Here is a 16,248-nt window from a genome sequence, read left to right as displayed (position 1 = left end):
AGTGATGTGGTGGTGTCCTCAAGTGATGTGGTGGTGTACCAGAGTAATGTGGTGGTATCCCTGAGTGATGTGGTGGTGTCCCTGAGTGATGTGGTGGTGTCCCTGAGTGATGTGGTGGTGCCCCCAAGTGATGTGGTGGTGCCCCCGAGTGATGTGGTGGTGCCCCCGAGTGATGTGGTGGTGCCCCTGAGTGATGTTGTGGTGTCCCAGAGTAATGTGGTGGTATCCCTGAGTGATGTGGTGGTGTTCCAGAGTGATGTGGTGGTGTCCCCGAGTGATGTGGTGGTGTCCCAGAGTGATGTGGAGGTGTCCCAGAGTGATGTGGTGGTGTTCCCGAGTTATGTGGTGGTGTTCCCGAGTGGTGCCCCTGAGTGATGTGGTGGTGCCCCTGAATGATGTGGTGGTGTTCCTGAGTGATGTGGTGGTGTCCCTGAGTGATGTGGGGTGCCTCTGGTTTCAAGGAATTGAGTCTATCGGATAGAGAAGGAAACAGGACCCATCAGAGGTTTTGACTAAAAGGCGTATGGGCTGCCACAAGAAAAGAATAACATTCGAATACTATGGAATGTTTACATCTGCCTGGAGTTTCCCCTTTAAGTCAAAGAAATTCCCAGCGGGCCAGCGTTTTCCATGAACTCGGCTGTATAAAATGTTTCTAAGAAGCGTGAAAGATAAACTCGTTTTTTTTTTAAAGAAAAAAAGAGGAGTGCCTTGTGTGTTTTGGTATGAATGAGCCTGGTCCGTATAAGTGGCCAATAAGAGAGTAGCGAACTCACTGATCCCTTGGTAGTACACTCTGATGTGGTGGTGTCCCCGAGTGATGTGGTGGTGTCCCCGAGTGAATGGTGGTGTTCCTGAGTGATGTGGTGGTGCCCCTGAGTGGTGCCCCTGAGTGATGTGGTGGTGTCCCCGAGTGATGTGGTGGTGTCCCCGAGTGATGTGGTGGTGTCCCAGAGTGATGTGGTGGTGTCCCAGAGTGATGTGGTGCTGTCCCCGAGTGATGTGGTGGTGTTCCTGAGTGATGTGGTGGTGTTCCCGAGTGATGTGGTGGTGTTCCTGAGTGGTGCCCCTGAGTGATGTGGTGGTGCCCCTGAGTGATGTGGTGGTGTTCCTGAGTGGTGCCCCTGAGTGATGTGGTGGTGCCCCTGAATGATGTGGAGGTGTTCCTGAGTGATGTGGTGGTGTCCCTGAGTGATGTGGTGGTGTCCCTGAGTGATGTGGTGGTGTCCCTGAGAGATGTGGTGGTGTCCCTGAGAGATGTGGTGGTGTCCCAGAGTGATGTGGTGGTGTTCCTGACTGATGTAGTGTTGCCCCTGAGTGATGTGGTGTTGCCCCTGAGTGATGTGGTGATGTGGTGGTGTCCCTGAGTGATGTGGTGGTGTCCCTGAGTGATGTGGTGGTGTCCCTGAGTGATGTGGTGGTGTTCCTGAGTGATGTATTGGTGTTCCTGACTGATGTGGTGGTGTCCCTGACTGATGTGGCGGTGTCCCTGAGGGATGTGGTGGTGTCCCTGAGGGATGTGGCGGTGTCCCCGAGTGATGTGGCGGTGTCCCTGAGTGATGTGGTGGTGCCCCTGAGTGATGTAGTGGTGTCCCCGAGTGATGTGGTGGTGCCCCGAAGTGATGTGGTGGTGCCCCCGAGTGATGTGGTGGTGCCCCAGAGTGATGTGGTGGTGTCCCTGAGGGATGTGGTGGTGCCCTTGAGTGATGTGGTGGTGCCCCTCAGTGGTGCCCCTGAGTGATGTGATGGTGTCCCCGAGTGATGTGCTTGTGTTCCTGACTGATGTGGTGGTGCCCCCGAGTGATGTGGTGGTGTTCCTGACTGATGTGGTGTTGCCCCTGAGTGATGTGGTGGTGCCCCTGAGTGATGCCCCTGAGTGATGTGGTCGTGTCCCTGAGTGATGTGGTGGTGTCCCCGAGTGATGTGGTGGTGTCCCCGAGCGATGTGGTGGTGTCCCCGAGTGATGTGGTGGTGCCCCTGAGTGATGTGGTGGTGCCCCTGAGTGATGTGGTGGTGTCCCCGAGTGATGTGGTGGTGTTCCTGACTGATGTGGTGTTGCCCCTGAGTGATGTGGTGGTGTCCCTGAGTGATGTGGTGGTGTCCCTGAGTGATGTAGTGGTGTTCCTGAGTGATGTGGTGGTGTCCCTGAGTGATGTGGTGGTGCCCCCGAGTGATGTGGTGGTGCTCCTGAGTGATGTGGTGGTGTTCCTGAGTGATGTGGTGGTGTCGCTGAGTGATGTGGTGGTGTTCCTGAGTGATGTGGTGGTGTTCCTGAGTGATGTGGTGGTGTTCCTGACTGATGTGGTGGTGTCCCTGACTGATGTGGCGGTGTCCCTGAGTGATGTGGCGGTGTCCCTGAGTGATGTGGCGGTGTCCCTGAGTGATGTGGTGGTGTCCCTGAGTGATGTGGCGGTATCCCTGAGTGATGTGGCGGTGTCCCTGAGTGATGTGGTGGTGCCCCTGAGTGATGTAGTGGTGTCCCCGAGTGATGTGGTGGTGCTTCCGAGTGATGTGGTGGTGCCCCCGAGTGATGTGATGGTGCCCCCGAGTGATGTGGTGGTGCCCCTGAGTGATGTGGTGGTGCCCCCGAGTGATGTGGTGGTGGCCCTGAGTGATGTGGTGGTGCCCCTCAGTGATGCCCCTAAGTGATGTGGTGGTGTGCCTGAGTGATGTGGTGGTGTCCTCAAGTGATGTGGTGGTGTCCCAGAGTAATGTGGTGGTGTCCCTGAGTGATGTGGTGGTGTCCCTGAGTGATGTGGTGGTGCACCCGAGTGATGTGGTGGTGCCCCTGAGTGATGTGGTGGTGTCCTCGAGTGAAGTGGTGGTGTCCCAGAGTAATGTGGTGGTGTCCCCGAGTGATGTGGTGGTGTCCCCGAGTGATGTGGTGGTGTCCCCGAGTGATGTGGTGGTGTCCCTGAGTGATGTGGTGGTGTCCTCGAGTGATGTGGTGGTGTCCCAGAGTAATGTGGTGGTGTCCCCGAGTGATGTGGTGGTGTCCCCAAGTGATGTGGTGGTGTCCCCGATTGATGTGGTGGCGTCCCCGAGTGATGTGGTGGTGTCCCAGAGTGTTGCCCCTGAGTGATGTGGTGGTGTTCCAGAGTGATGTGGTGGTATCTTTGAGTGATGTGGTGGTATCCCAGAGTGATGTGGTGGTGTCCCAGAGTGATGTGGTGGTGTCCCAGAGTGATGTGGGGGTGTCCCCGAGTGATGTGGGGGTGTCCCCAAGTGATGTGGGGGTGTCCCCAAGTGATGTGGGGGTGTCCCCGAGTGATGTGGTGGTGTCCCCGAGTGATGTGGTGGTGTTCCAGAGTGTTGCCCCTGAGTGGTGTGGGGGTGTCCCTGAGTGGTGTGGTGGTGTCCCAGAGTAATGTGGTGGTATCCCTGAGGGATGTGGTGTATCCCTGAGTGATGTGGTGGTGTCCCAGAGTGATGTGGTGGTGTCCCAGAGTGATGTGGTGGTATCCCCGAGTGATGTGGTGGTGTGCCTGAGTGATGTGGTGGTGTCCCCAAGTGATGTGGTGGTGTCCCAGAGTGTTGCCCCTGAGTGATGTGGTGGTATCCCCGAGTGGTGTGGTGGTGTTCCTGAGTGATGTGGTGGTGCCTTTGAGTGATGTGGTGGTGTCCCTGAGTGATGTGGTGGTGTTCCTGACTGATGTGGTGGTGCCCCTGAGTGATGTGGTGGTGCTCCTGACTGATGTGGTGGTGTTCCTGACTGATGTGGTGGTGCCCTTGAGTGATGTGGTGGTGTCCCCGAGTGATGTGGTGGTGTTCCTGAATGATGTGGTGGTGCCTTTGAGTGACGTGGTGGTGTCCCTGAGTGATGTGGTGGTGTTCCCGACTGATGTGGTGGTGCCCCTGAGTGATGTGGTGGTGTCCCTGAGTGATGTGGTGGTGTCCCTGAGTGATGTGGTGGTGTTCCTGACTGATGTGGTGGTGTCCCCAAGTGATGTGGTGGTGTCCCCGAGTGATGTGGTGGTATCCCCGAGTGATGTTGTGGTGTTCCTGACTGATGTGGTGTTGCCCCTGAGTGATGTGGTGGTGTCCCTGAGTGATGTGGTGGTGTCCCTGAGTGATGTGGTGGTGTTCCTGAGTGATGTGGTGGTGTTCCTGAGTGATGTGGTGGTGTCCCTGAGTGATGTGGTGGTGCCCCCGAGTGATGTGATGGTGCCCCTGAGTGATGTGGTGGTGCCCCCGAGTGATGTGGTGGTGCCCCCGAGTGATGTGGTGGTGCCCCCGAGTGATGTGGTGGTGCCCCTCAGTGATGCCCCTGAGTGATGTGGTGTGCCTGAGTGATGTGGTGGTGTCCTCAAGTGATGTGGTGGTGTACCAGAGTAATGTGGTGGTATCCCTGAGTGATGTGGTGGTGTCCCTGAGTGATGTGGTGGTGTCCCTGAGTGATGTGGTGGTGCCCCCAAGTGATGTGGTGGTGCCCCCGAGTGATGTGGTGGTGCCCCCGAGTGATGTGGTGGTGCCCCTGAGTGATGTTGTGGTGTCCCAGAGTAATGTGGTGGTATCCCTGAGTGATGTGGTGGTATCCCTGAGTGATGTGGTGGTGTTCCAGAGTGATGTGGTGGTGTCCCCGAGTGATGTGGTGGTGTCCCAGAGTGATGTGGAGGTGTCCCAGAGTGATGTGGTGGTGTTCCCGAGTGATGTGGTGGTGTTCCCGAGTGGTGCCCCTGAGTGATGTGGTGGTGCCCCTGAATGATGTGGTGGTGTTCCTGAGTGATGTGGTGGTGTCCCTGAGTGATGTGGGGTGCCTCTGGTTTCAAGGAATTGAGTCTATCGGATAGAGAAGGAAACAGGACCCATCAGAGGTTTTGACTAAAAGGCGTATGGGCTGCCACAAGAAAAGAATAACATTCGAATACTATGGAATGTTTACATCTGCCTGGAGTTTCCCCTTTAAGTCAAAGAAATTCCCAGCGGGCCAGCGTTTTCCATGAACTCGGCTGTATAAAATGTTTCTAAGAAGCGTGAAAGATAAACTCGTTTTTTTTTTAAAGAAAAAAAGAGGAGTGCCTTGTGTGTTTTGGTATGAATGAGCCTGGTCCGTATAAGTGGCCAATAAGAGAGTAGCGAACTCACTGATCCCTTGGTAGTACACTCTGATGTGGTGGTGTCCCCGAGTGATGTGGTGGTGTCCCCGAGTGAATGGTGGTGTTCCTGAGTGATGTGGTGGTGCCCCTGAGTGGTGCCCCTGAGTGATGTGGTGGTGTCCCTGAGTGATGTGGTGGTGTCCCCGAGTGATGTGGTGGTGTCCCCGAGTGATGTGGTGGTGTCCCAGAGTGATGTGGTGGTGTCCCAGAGTGATGTGGTGCTGTCCCCGAGTGATGTGGTGGTGTTCCTGAGTGATGTGGTGGTGTTCCCGAGTGATGTGGTGGTGTTCCTGAGTGGTGCCCCTGAGTGATGTGGTGGTGCCCCTGAGTGATGTGGTGGTGTTCCTGAGTGGTGCCCCTGAGTGATGTGGTGGTGCCCCTGAATGATGTGGAGGTGTTCCTGAGTGATGTGGAGGTGTTCCTGAGTGATGTGGTGGTGTCCCTGAGTGATGTGGTGGTGTCCCTGAGTGATGTGGTGGTGTCCCTGAGAGATGTGGTGGTGTCCCTGAGAGATGTGGTGGTGTCCCAGAGTGATGTGGTGGTGTTCCTGACTGATGTAGTGTTGCCCCTGAGTGATGTGGTGTTGCCCCTGAGTGATGTGGTGGTGTCCCTGGGTGATGTGGTGGTGTCCCTGAGTGATGTGGTGGTGTCCCTGAGTGATGTGGTGGTGTCCCTGAGTGATGTGGTGGTGTTCCTGAGTGATGTATTGGTGTTCCTGACTGATGTGGTGGTGTCCCTGACTGATGTGGCGGTGTCCCTGAGGGATGTGGTGGTGTCCCTGAGGGATGTGGCGGTGTCCCCGAGTGATGTGGCGGTGTCCCCGAGTGATGTGGTGGTGCCCCTGAGTGATGTAGTGGTGTCCCCGAGTGATGTGGTGGTGCCCCGAAGTGATGTGGTGGTGCCCCCGAGTGATGTGGTGGTGCCCCAGAGTGATGTGGTGGTGTCCCTGAGTGATGTGGTGGTGCCCTTGAGTGATGTGGTGGTGCCCCTCAGTGGTGCCCCTGAGTGATGTGATGGTGTCCCCGAGTGATGTGCTTGTGTTCCTGACTGATGTGGTGGTGCCCCCGAGTGATGTGGTGGTGTTCCTGACTGATGTGGTGTTGCCCCTGAGTGATGTGGTGGTGCCCCTGAGTGATGCCCCTGAGTGATGTGGTCGTGTCCCTGAGTGATGTGGTGGTGTCCCCGAGTGATGTGGTGGTGTCCCCAAGCGATGTGGTGGTGTCCCCGAGTGATGTGGTGGTGCCCCTGAGTGATGTGGTGGTGCCCCTGAGTGATGTGGTGGTGTCCCCGAGTGATGTGGTGGTGTTCCTGACTGATGTGGTGTTGCCCCTGAGTGATGTGGTGGTGTCCCTGAGTGATGTGGTGGTGTCCCTGAGTGATGTAGTGGTGTTCCTGAGTGATGTGGTGGTGTCCCTGAGTGATGTGGTGGTGCCCCCGAGTGATGTGGTGGTGCTCCTGAGTGATGTGGTGGTGTTCCTGAGTGATGTGGTGGTGTCGCTGAGTGATGTGGTGGTGTTCCTGAGTGATGTGGTGGTGTTCCTGAGTGATGTGGTGGTGTTCCTGACTGATGTGGTGGTGTCCCTGACTGATGTGGCGGTGTCCCTGAGTGATGTGGTGGTGTCCCTGAGTGATGTGGCGGTATCCCTGAGTGATGTGGCGGTGTCCCTGAGTGATGTGGTGGTGCCCCTGAGTGATGTAGTGGTGTCCCCGAGTGATGTGGTGGTGCTTCCGAGTGATGTGGTGGTGCCCCCGAGTGATGTGATGGTGCCCCCGAGTGATGTGGTGGTGCCCCTGAGTGATGTGGTGGTGCCCCCGAGTGATGTGGTGGTGCCCCTGAGTGATGTGGTGGTGCCCCTCAGTGATGCCCCTAAGTGATGTGGTGGTGTGCCTGAGTGATGTGGTGGTGTCCTCAAGTGATGTGGTGGTGTCCCAGAGTAATGTGGTGGTGTCCCTGAGTGATGTGGTGGTGTCCCTGAGTGATGTGGTGGTGCACCCGAGTGATGTGGTGGTGCACCCGAGTGATGTGGTGGTGTCCTCGAGTGAAGTGGTGGTGTCCCAGAGTAATGTGGTGGTGTCCCCGAGTGATGTGGTGGTGTCCCCGAGTGATGTGGTGGTGTCCCCGAGTGATGTGGTGGTGTCCCTGAGTGATGTGGTGGTGTCCTCGAGTGATGTGGTGGTGTCCCAGAGTAATGTGGTGGTGTCCCCGAGTGATGTGGTGGTGTCCCCAAGTGATGTGGTGGTGTCCCCGATTGATGTGGTGGTGTCCCCGAGTGATGTGGTGGTGTCCCAGAGTGTTGCCCCTGAGTGATGTGGTGGTGTTCCAGAGTGATGTGGTGGTATCTTTGAGTGATGTGGTGGTATCCCAGAGTGATGTGGTGGTGTCCCCGAGTGATGTGGTGGTGCCCCTGAGTGATGTGGTGGTGTCCTCGAGTGAAGTGGTGGTGTCCCAGAGTAATGTGGTGGTGTCCCCGAGTGATGTGGTGGTGTCCCCGAGTGATGTGGTGGTGTCCCTGAGTGATGTGGTGGTGTCCTCGAGTGATGTGGTGGTGTCCCAGAGTAATGTGGTGGTGTCCCCGAGTGATGTGGTGGTGTCCCCAAGTGATGTGGTGGTGTCCCCGATTGATGTGGTGGTGTCCCCGAGTGATGTGGTGGTGTCCCAGAGTGTTGCCCCTGAGTGATGTGGTGGTGTTCCAGAGTGATGTGGTGGTATCTTTGAGTGATGTGGTGGTATCCCAGAGTGATGTGGTGGTGTCCCAGAGTGATGTGGTGGTGTCCCAGAGTGATGTGGTGGTGTCCCCGAGTGATGTGGGGGTGTCCCCGAGTGATGTGGGGGTGTCCCCGAGTGATGTGGGGGTGTCCCCGAGTGATGTGGGGGTGTCCCCGAGTGATGTGGTGGTGTCCCCGAGTGATGTGGTGGTGTTCCAGAGTGTTGCCCCTGAGTGGTGTGGGGGTGTCCCTGAGTGGTGTGGTGGTGTCCCAGAGTAATGTGGTGGTATCCCTGAGGGATGTGGTGTATCCCTGAGTGATGTGGTGGTGTCCCAGAGTGATGTGGTGGTGTCCCAGAGTGATGTGGTGGTATCCCCGAGTGATGTGGTGGTGTGCCTGAGTGATGTGGTGGTGTCCCCAAGTGATGTGGTGGTGTCCCAGAGTGTTGCCCCTGAGTGATGTGGTGGTATCCCCGAGTGGTGTGGTGGTGTTCCTGAGTGATGTGGTGGTGCCTTTGAGTGATGTGGTGGTGTTCCTGACTGATGTGGTGGTGCCCCTGAGTGATGTGGTGGTGCTCCTGACTGATGTGGTGGTGTTCCTGACTGATGTGGTGGTGCCCTTGAGTGATGTGGTGGTGTCCCCGAGTGATGTGGTGGTGTTCCTGAATGATGTGGTGGTGCCTTTGAGTGACGTGGTGGTGTCCCTGAGTGATGTGGTGGTGTTCCCGACTGATGTGGTGGTGCCCCTGAGTGATGTGGTGGTGTCCCCGAGTGATGTGGTGGTGTTCCTGAGTGATGTGGTGGTGCCTTTGAGTGACGTGGTGGTGTCCCTGAGTGATGTGGTGGTGTTCCTGACTGATGTGGTGGTGCCCCTGAGTGATGTGGTGGTGTCCCAGAGTGATGTGGTGGTGTTCCTGACTGATGTGGTGTTACCCCTGAGTGATGTGGTGGTGTCCCTGAGTGATGTGGTGGTGTTCCTGAGTGATGTGGTGGTGTCCCAGAGTGATGTGGTGGTGTCCCAGAGTGATGTGGTGGTGTCCCCGAGTGATGTGGCGGTGTCCCTGAGTGATGTGGTGGTGCCCCTGATGGATGTGGTGGTGTCCCAGAGTGATGTGGTGGTGCCCCCGAGTGATGTGGTGGTGTCCCAGAGTGTTGCCCCTGAGTTGTGTGGTGGTGTATTAGAGTGATGTGGCGGTGTCCTTGAGTGATGTGACGGTGTCCTTGAGTGATGTGGCTGTGTTCCTGAGTGATGTGGTGGTGCCCCTGAGTGACATGGTGGTGTCCCTAAGTGATGTGGTGGTGTCCCCGAGTGATGTGGCGGTGTCCCCGAGTGATGTGGTGGTGTCCCTGAGTGATGTAGTGGTGTCCCCGAGTGATGTGGTGGTGCTTCCGAGTGATGTGGTGGTGCCCCCGAGTGATGTGATGGTGCCCCCGAGTGATGTGATGGTGCCCCCGAGTGATGTGATGGTGCCCCCGAGTGATGTGGTGGTGCCCCCGAGTGATGTGGTGGTGCCCCTGAGTGATGTGGTGGTGCCCCTCAGTGATGCCCCTAAGTGATGTGGTGGTGTGCCTGAGTGATGTGGTGGTGTCCTCAAGTGATGTGGTGGTGTCCCAGAGTAATGTGGTGGTATCCCTGAGTGATGTGGTGGTGTCCCTGAGTGATGTGGTGGTGTCCCTGAGTGATGTGGTGGTGCACCCGAGTGATGTGGTGGTGCACCCGAGTGATGTGGTGGTGCCCCTGAGTGATGTGGTGGTGTCCTCGAGTGATGTGGTGGTGTCCCAGAGTAATGTGGTGGTGTCCCCGAGTGATTTGGTGGTGTCCCCGAGTGATGTGGTGGTGTCCCCGAGTGATGTGGTGGTGTGCCCGAGTGATGTGGTGGTGTCCTCGAGTGATGTGGTGGTGTCCCAGAGTAATGTGGTGGTGTCCCCGAGTGATGTGGTGGTGTCCCCGAGTGATGTGGTGGTGTCCCCGAGTGATGTGGTGGTGTCCCAGAGTGTTGCCCCTGAGTGATGTGGTGGTGTTCCAGAGTGATGTGGTGGTATCCCTGAGTGATGTGGTGGTATCCCAGAGTGATGTGGTGGTATCCCAGAGTGATGTGGTGGTGTCCCAGAGTGATGTGGTGGTATCCCAGAGTGATGTGGTGGTGTCCCAGAGTGGTGTGGTGGTGTCCCCGAGTGATGTGGTGGTGTCCCCGAGTGATGTGGTGGTGTTCCAGAGTGTTGCCCCTGAGTGGTGTGGTGGTGTCCCTGAGTGGTGTGGTGGTGTCCCAGAGTAATGTGGTGGTATCCCTGAGGGATGTGGTGTATCCCTGAGTGATGTGGTGGTGTCCCAGAGTGATGTGGTGGTTTCCCAGAGTGATGTGGTGGTGTCCCAGAGTGATGTGGTGGTGTCCCTGAGTGATGTGGTGGTGTCCCAGAGTGATGTGGTGGTGTTCCAGAGTGATGTGGTGGTGTGTTAGAGTGATGTGGTGGTGTCCCAGAGTAATGTGGTGGTGTCCCAGAGTGATGTGGTGGTGTTCCAGAGTGATGTGGTGGTGTTCCTGAGTGATGTGGTGGTGCCTTTGAATGACGTGGTGGTGTCCCTGAGTGATGCCCCTGAGTGATGGGGTGGTGCCCCTGAGTAATGTGGTGGTGTTCCAGAGTGATGTGATGGTGTTCCTGAGTGATGTGGTGGTGTCCCCGAGTGATGTGGTGGTGTTCCAGAGTGATGTGATGGTGTTCCAGAGTGATGTGATGGTGTTCCAGAGTGATGTGGTGGTGTCCTCGAGTGATGTGGTGGTGCCTTTGAGTGACGTGGTGGTTTCCCTGAGTCATGTGGTGGTGTTCCAGAGTCATGTGGTTGTGTTCCAGGGTGATGTGGTGGTGCCCCTGAGTGATGTGATGGTGTCCCTGAGTGATGTGGTGGTGCCCCTGAGTGATTTAGTGGCGTCCCAGAGTGATGTGGTGGTGTCCCCGAGTTATGTGGTGGTGTCCCCGAGTGATGTGGTGGTGTCCCCGAGTGATGTGGTGGTGTTCCCGAGTGATGTGGTGGTGTTCCAGAGTGATGTGATGGTGTTCCAGAGTGATGTGATGGTGTTCCTGAGTGATGTGGTGGTGCCCCTGAGTGATTTAGTGGCATCCCAGAGTGATGTGGTGGTGTCCCCGAGTGATGTGGTGGTGTCCCCGAGTGATGTGGTGGTGTCCCCGAGTGATGTGGTGGTGTCCCCGAGTGATGTGGTGGTGCCCCAGAGTGATGTGGTGGTTTCCCCGAGTGATGTGGTGGTGTCCCTGAGTGATGCGGTGGTGCCCCTGAGTGATGCGGTGGTGCCCCTGAGTGATGTGGTGGTGCCCCTGAGTGATGTGGTGGTGCCCTGAGTGATGTGGTGGTGTCCCCGAGTGATGTGGTGGTGTTCCAGAGTGATGTGATGGTGTTCCAGAGTGATGTGATGGTGTTCCAGAGTGATGTGATGGTGTTCCTGAGTGATGTGGTGGTGCCTTTGAGTGACGTGGTGGTGCCCCTGAATGATGTGGTGGTGTTCCTGAGTGATGTGGTGGTGCCCCAGAGTGATGTGGTGGTGTTCCAGAGTGATGTGGTGGTGCCCCTGAGTGGTGCCCCTGAGTGACGTGGTGGTGTCGTGAAGTCCATAACATAATTCCCTCGAAGTGAATACAATCTAAATGCAGGGGTATTATGCTATATGCGGACAGACCTTGGAAGAAGATCCATGACGGTTGTAGCTCCGATTGTTTCATTATTTTGAAAAGGTGGCAGCGCCTTTAAATTTACTTGACTGAATACAATCAAAACAAAGTGTAGGTAAAATAGCCTCGCTCCACCCCGTTCTATGCCTCTAAATTGTCCTGAAGATATTAGTTAATAGGTTGTAAGGCCTGCGCGACTGAATGACACGTTTAGAACAACTGCTGCTTAAACAGAGACTGCTGTGCAACATATTCTCTTTATAATGGCATGCAACTCCCTAAGACACGCGTTTTCTTCTTTGCAGTGGGGAGTTTTGCACCAACAGCTTTCAGAGTGTTATCAGCGAGCCATATTCTTCTGTTGACCTCTGCCCTTGATTTTAGTGACGTCAGATGGAGCAGCTGATGGCTTCACATCCCCTTCGCCCACCCCAGAGATGAAGGCTGGCTGCAGGTTTATGGCCGGCTGCCCTTCCTGCCGGAGCGGGGTGTGGAGGCCATAAACGCAGCCTGGAGGCGCGGCCACGACAGATGCCAGGTACATGCCCAATGTGTGGGGGGGGGGGGGGGGGGAGGGGGGGAGGGGGGGGCGGGGGCGTCTTTAAAAGAACAAGAGCGGGGAGAGCGCCTCACCGTGGAAGGCCCAGATCTCAGGCTGATCTTAGCCCGAGGACTGAAAAGATACCGTGGATGGAGCCCCCTCCACTTGGCTCTCGGGTGGACGCCGCCGGTATCTCGCATCTGTTCACTCATCTACCCGGAGAGCAGAAAAGACCAACAAGAACATGTCTCTTTTGGGCAGATTTACAAGACCCTTGCGCCACTTTTGCGTTATTTTTAACATGGGAAAAGTGGCGCGAGAGGCTTGTAAATCTGCCCCATGATTGCGAGCGGGAAAGAAGAATACAGCCACCCTCCAAGTTGTTTGAAATTCACCCGTTCAAACTCGGGCTCACGGGGTGACGCAGCCTCAGCGCCTAAAACCAAGACTTACTTTGGGGGGCGCAATGAGCCTGAAAACCCAGACATCGACACTAGAATACCCGCCACGAGCCCCGGGAGGGGTCCGTGGAGCCCCCTCCCTCTGTCCGTACAAGCGCCACACCCAGGGCGCCCCACAGACCAGGCAAGAAAAGAACCACAGGCCACGGCCGAACGGAAAAAGAAAGCAATGCAGCCGCTTCTCTCGTTCTTAGCGCCCTGAAGGACTCGTCGGATGCTCTCACCAGGAGCTAGAGACGCCCAATGCACGGAAATGAGCACAACCCGCAAAACAGCCCAAAAACCCAAGCAGCAAAGCCCAGCGCGAGGCTCCAGCAATGACTTCAAAACGAGGAGCACAGCCACGTCACATCCCGCCTTTAACACAGGACAACGCCTCTAGCGCCTCTAACACAGGACAACGCCTCTAGCGCCTCTAACACAGGACAAGGCCTCTAGCGCCTCTAACACAGAACAAGGCCTCTAGCGCCTCTAACACAGAACAAGGCCTCTAGCGCCTCTAACACAGAACAAGGCCTCTAGGGCCTTGAACACAGAACAAGGCCTCTAGCGCCTCTAACACAGAACAAGGCCTCTAGCGCATCTGACACAGAACAAGGCCTCTAGCGCCTTGAACAGAGAACAAGGCCTCTAGCGCCTCTAACGCAGAACAAGGCCTCTAGGCATTTTAACATGCGCCTCTAACACAGAACAAGGCCTCTAGCGCCTCTAACACAGAACAAGGCCTCTAGCGCCTCTAACACAGAACAATGCCTCTAGGGCCTTGAACACAGAACAAGGCCTCTAGCGCCTCTAACACAGAACAAGGCCTCTAGCGCATCTGACACAGAACAAGGCATCTAGCGCCTTGAACAGAGAACAAGGCCTCTAGCGCCTCTAACGCAGAACAAGGCCTCTAGGCATTTTAACATGCGCCTCTAACACAGAACAAGGCCTCTAGCGCCTCTAACACAGAACAAGGCCTCTAGCGCATCTAACACAGAACAAGGCCTCTAGCGCCTTGAACACAGAACAAGGCCTCTAACGCCTCTGACACAGAACAAGGCCTCTAGCGCCTCTAACACAGAACAAGGCCTCTGGCGCCTCTAACACAGAACAAGGCCTCTAGCGCCTTTAACACAGAACAAGGCCTCTAGCGCCTCTAACGCAGAACAAGGCCTCTAGCGCCTCTAACACAGAACAAGGCCTCTAGCGCCTTTAACGCAGAACAAGGCCTCTAGCGCCTCTAACAACGAACAAGGCCTCTAGCGCCTCTAACGCAGAACAAGGCCTCTAGCGCCTTGAACACAGAACAAGGCCTCTAGCGCCTCTAACACAGAACAAGGCCTCTAGCGCCTCTAACACAGAACAAGGCCTCTAGCGCCTCTAACACAGAACAAGGCCTCTAGCGCCTTTAACATGCGCCTCTAACTAACACACAACAAGGCCTCTAGCGCCTTGAGCACAGAACAAAGCCGCTAGCGCCTCTAACACAGAACAATGCCTCTAGCGCCTTGAACACAGAACAAGGCCTCTAGCGCCTCTAACACAGAACAAGGCCTCTAGCGCCTTTAACATGCGCCTCTAACTAACACACAACAAGGGTTCTAGCGCCTTGAACACGGAACAAGGCCTCTAGCGCCTCTAACACAGAACAAGGCCTCTAGCGCCTTTACCAGGCGCCTCTAACACAGAACAAGGCCTCTAGCGCCTTGAACACAGAACAAGGCCTCTAGCGCTTGGAACAACCTTAACTTTCTGCGCGCTACGGGGTCCCGGGTGTGTGTTTTAATCGGACCCTATTCTCTGCTACAAACAGATCTTACAGATACAGCGCCCAGTCTTCACAGTAGCAGCTTTTCGGGGGGCCCCGAGGGCGGACTGGGGGGCCAGAGGGTGGAGTGGGGGTGGGGGGGGGGGGGGGGGGGGCGGGTGGAGCGAGGGCGGAGAGGGCAAGTGCTGCATTGCCCGAGTTTGCTCAAATACAAAGATGGGGGGGGGGGGGTTCCAAAACGTGGGCATAGAGGGCCCAGCGCGAGATGCCCCCCTCATGGAATACGAAGTAGTTTGAGAACTCCCCCACAAGGAATGTTTTAATGACCCACAAACCAAACCCGATTAATTAAACAGTTAATCAAAGGCCCACGCGAAAAGTATAAGCGGCCCCTCAGCTAGTGGCAAGTACACAACTGACCCATCTGTAAAGAAGAGATATATCAGGAAGCCGAGGTCATTACCATCACAGCTCAATCCGCCCTAAAGCGCCCCCACTCACCTGCGGCCCCCACACACCTCTCAGCTCGCCCTGGACTCAGATCCACTCACCTGCGGCCCCCACACACCTCTCAGCTCGCCCTGGACTCAGATCCACTCACCTGCGGCCCCCACACACATCCCAGCTCGCCCTGGACTCAGATCCACTCACCTGCAGCCCCCACACACCTCTCAGCTCGCCCTGGACTCAGATCCACTCACCTGCTCGACAGGCCTTTTAAACTCTTTAAAGCTCCCCCGCTGGGATTGGTGGGAGACTTTCAGCGCCGGGACACTCTTCGAAGTAGCCGTGTGCTATAAAAGTATCCGCTTAACATTAACATTAACAGAGTCACGTGACACCAGACCTGCTGAACCAGTTCCCCTGTGTGTTCGGGGCGGGGTCACTGCGACTGCCCTTCATGTGCCCTCCTGATGCAGGAATGTGTCTCTGATGGCAACGCTCTCTGTGCCCACAGGGATGAGACAGACACCACAGTCAGGGGAGTCACTGAGCGCAGGGTGGAGACAGACACCACAGCCAGGGGAGTCACTGAGCACAGGGATGAGACAGACACTACAGTCAGGTGAGTCACTGAGCATAGGGTGGAGACAGACACCACAGCCAGGTGAGTCACTGAGCGCAGGGTTGGAGACAGACACCACAGTCAGGTGAGTCACTGAGCACAGGGTGGAGACAGACACCACAGTCAGGTGTGTCACTGAGCACAGGGTGGAGACAGACACCACAGTCAGGTGAGTCACTGAGCGCAGGGTTGGAGACAGACACCACAGTCAGGTGAGTCACTGAGCACAGGGTGGAGACAGACACCAGAGTCAGGGGAGTCACTGAGCACAGGGTGGAGACAGACACTACAGTCAGGGGAGTCACTAAGCACAGGGTGGAGACAGACACCACAGTCAGGGGAGTCACTGAGCACAGGGATGAGACAGACACCACAGTCAGGTGAGTCACTGAGCACAGGGTGGAGACAGACACATCAGTCAGGTGAGTCACTGAGTGCAGGGTTGGAGACAGACACCACAGTCAGGTGAGTCACTGAGCACAGGGTGGAGACAGACACATCAGTCAGGTGAGTCACTGAGTGCAGGGTTGGAGACAGACACCACAGTCAGGTGAGTCACTGAGCGCAGGGTTAGAGACAGACACCACAGTCAGGTGAGTCACTGAGCACAGGGTGGAGACAGACACCAGAGTCAGGGGAGTCACTGAGCACAGGGTGGAGACAGACACTACAGTCAGGGGAGTCACTAAGCACAGGGTGGAGACAGACACCACAGTCAGGGGAGTCACTAAGCACAGGGTGGAGACAGACACCACACTCAGGTGAGTCCCTGAGCACAGGGTGGAGACAGACACCACATTCAGGTGAGTCGCTAAGCACAGGGTGGAGACAGACACCACACTCAGGTGAGTCACTGAGCATAGGGTGGAGACAGACACCACACTCAGGTGAGTCCCTGAGCACAGGGTGGAGACAGACCCCACAGTCAGGTGAGCCCCTGAGCAC

At 56.3% G+C, this 16,248-nt stretch overlaps 1 protein-coding gene across 1 annotated transcript in view; it reads right to left on the bottom strand.

Moving 5' to 3' along the window:
* The window catches only part of LOC147700353 (uncharacterized), a 190,419-nt gene extending 175,393 nt beyond the window's left edge, over positions 1-15,026 (bottom strand). The window contains exon 1 of the mRNA XM_086935714.1: positions 14,939-15,026. The gene's annotated coding sequence lies outside the window, so the exon portion shown is untranslated. The remainder of the gene's footprint in view (positions 1-14,938) is intronic.
* Between the last annotated feature and the right edge of the window lie 1,222 nt (positions 15,027-16,248).

Source organism: Lissotriton vulgaris, chromosome 8, assembly GCF_964263255.1.
Source record: "Lissotriton vulgaris chromosome 8, aLisVul1.2, whole genome shotgun sequence".
In the NCBI taxonomy this organism is placed as follows: domain Eukaryota; kingdom Metazoa; phylum Chordata; class Amphibia; order Caudata; family Salamandridae; genus Lissotriton; species Lissotriton vulgaris.
The sequence above is the reverse complement of the archived record's forward strand: the minus strand, read 5'-3'. Positions and strand labels throughout refer to the sequence as shown.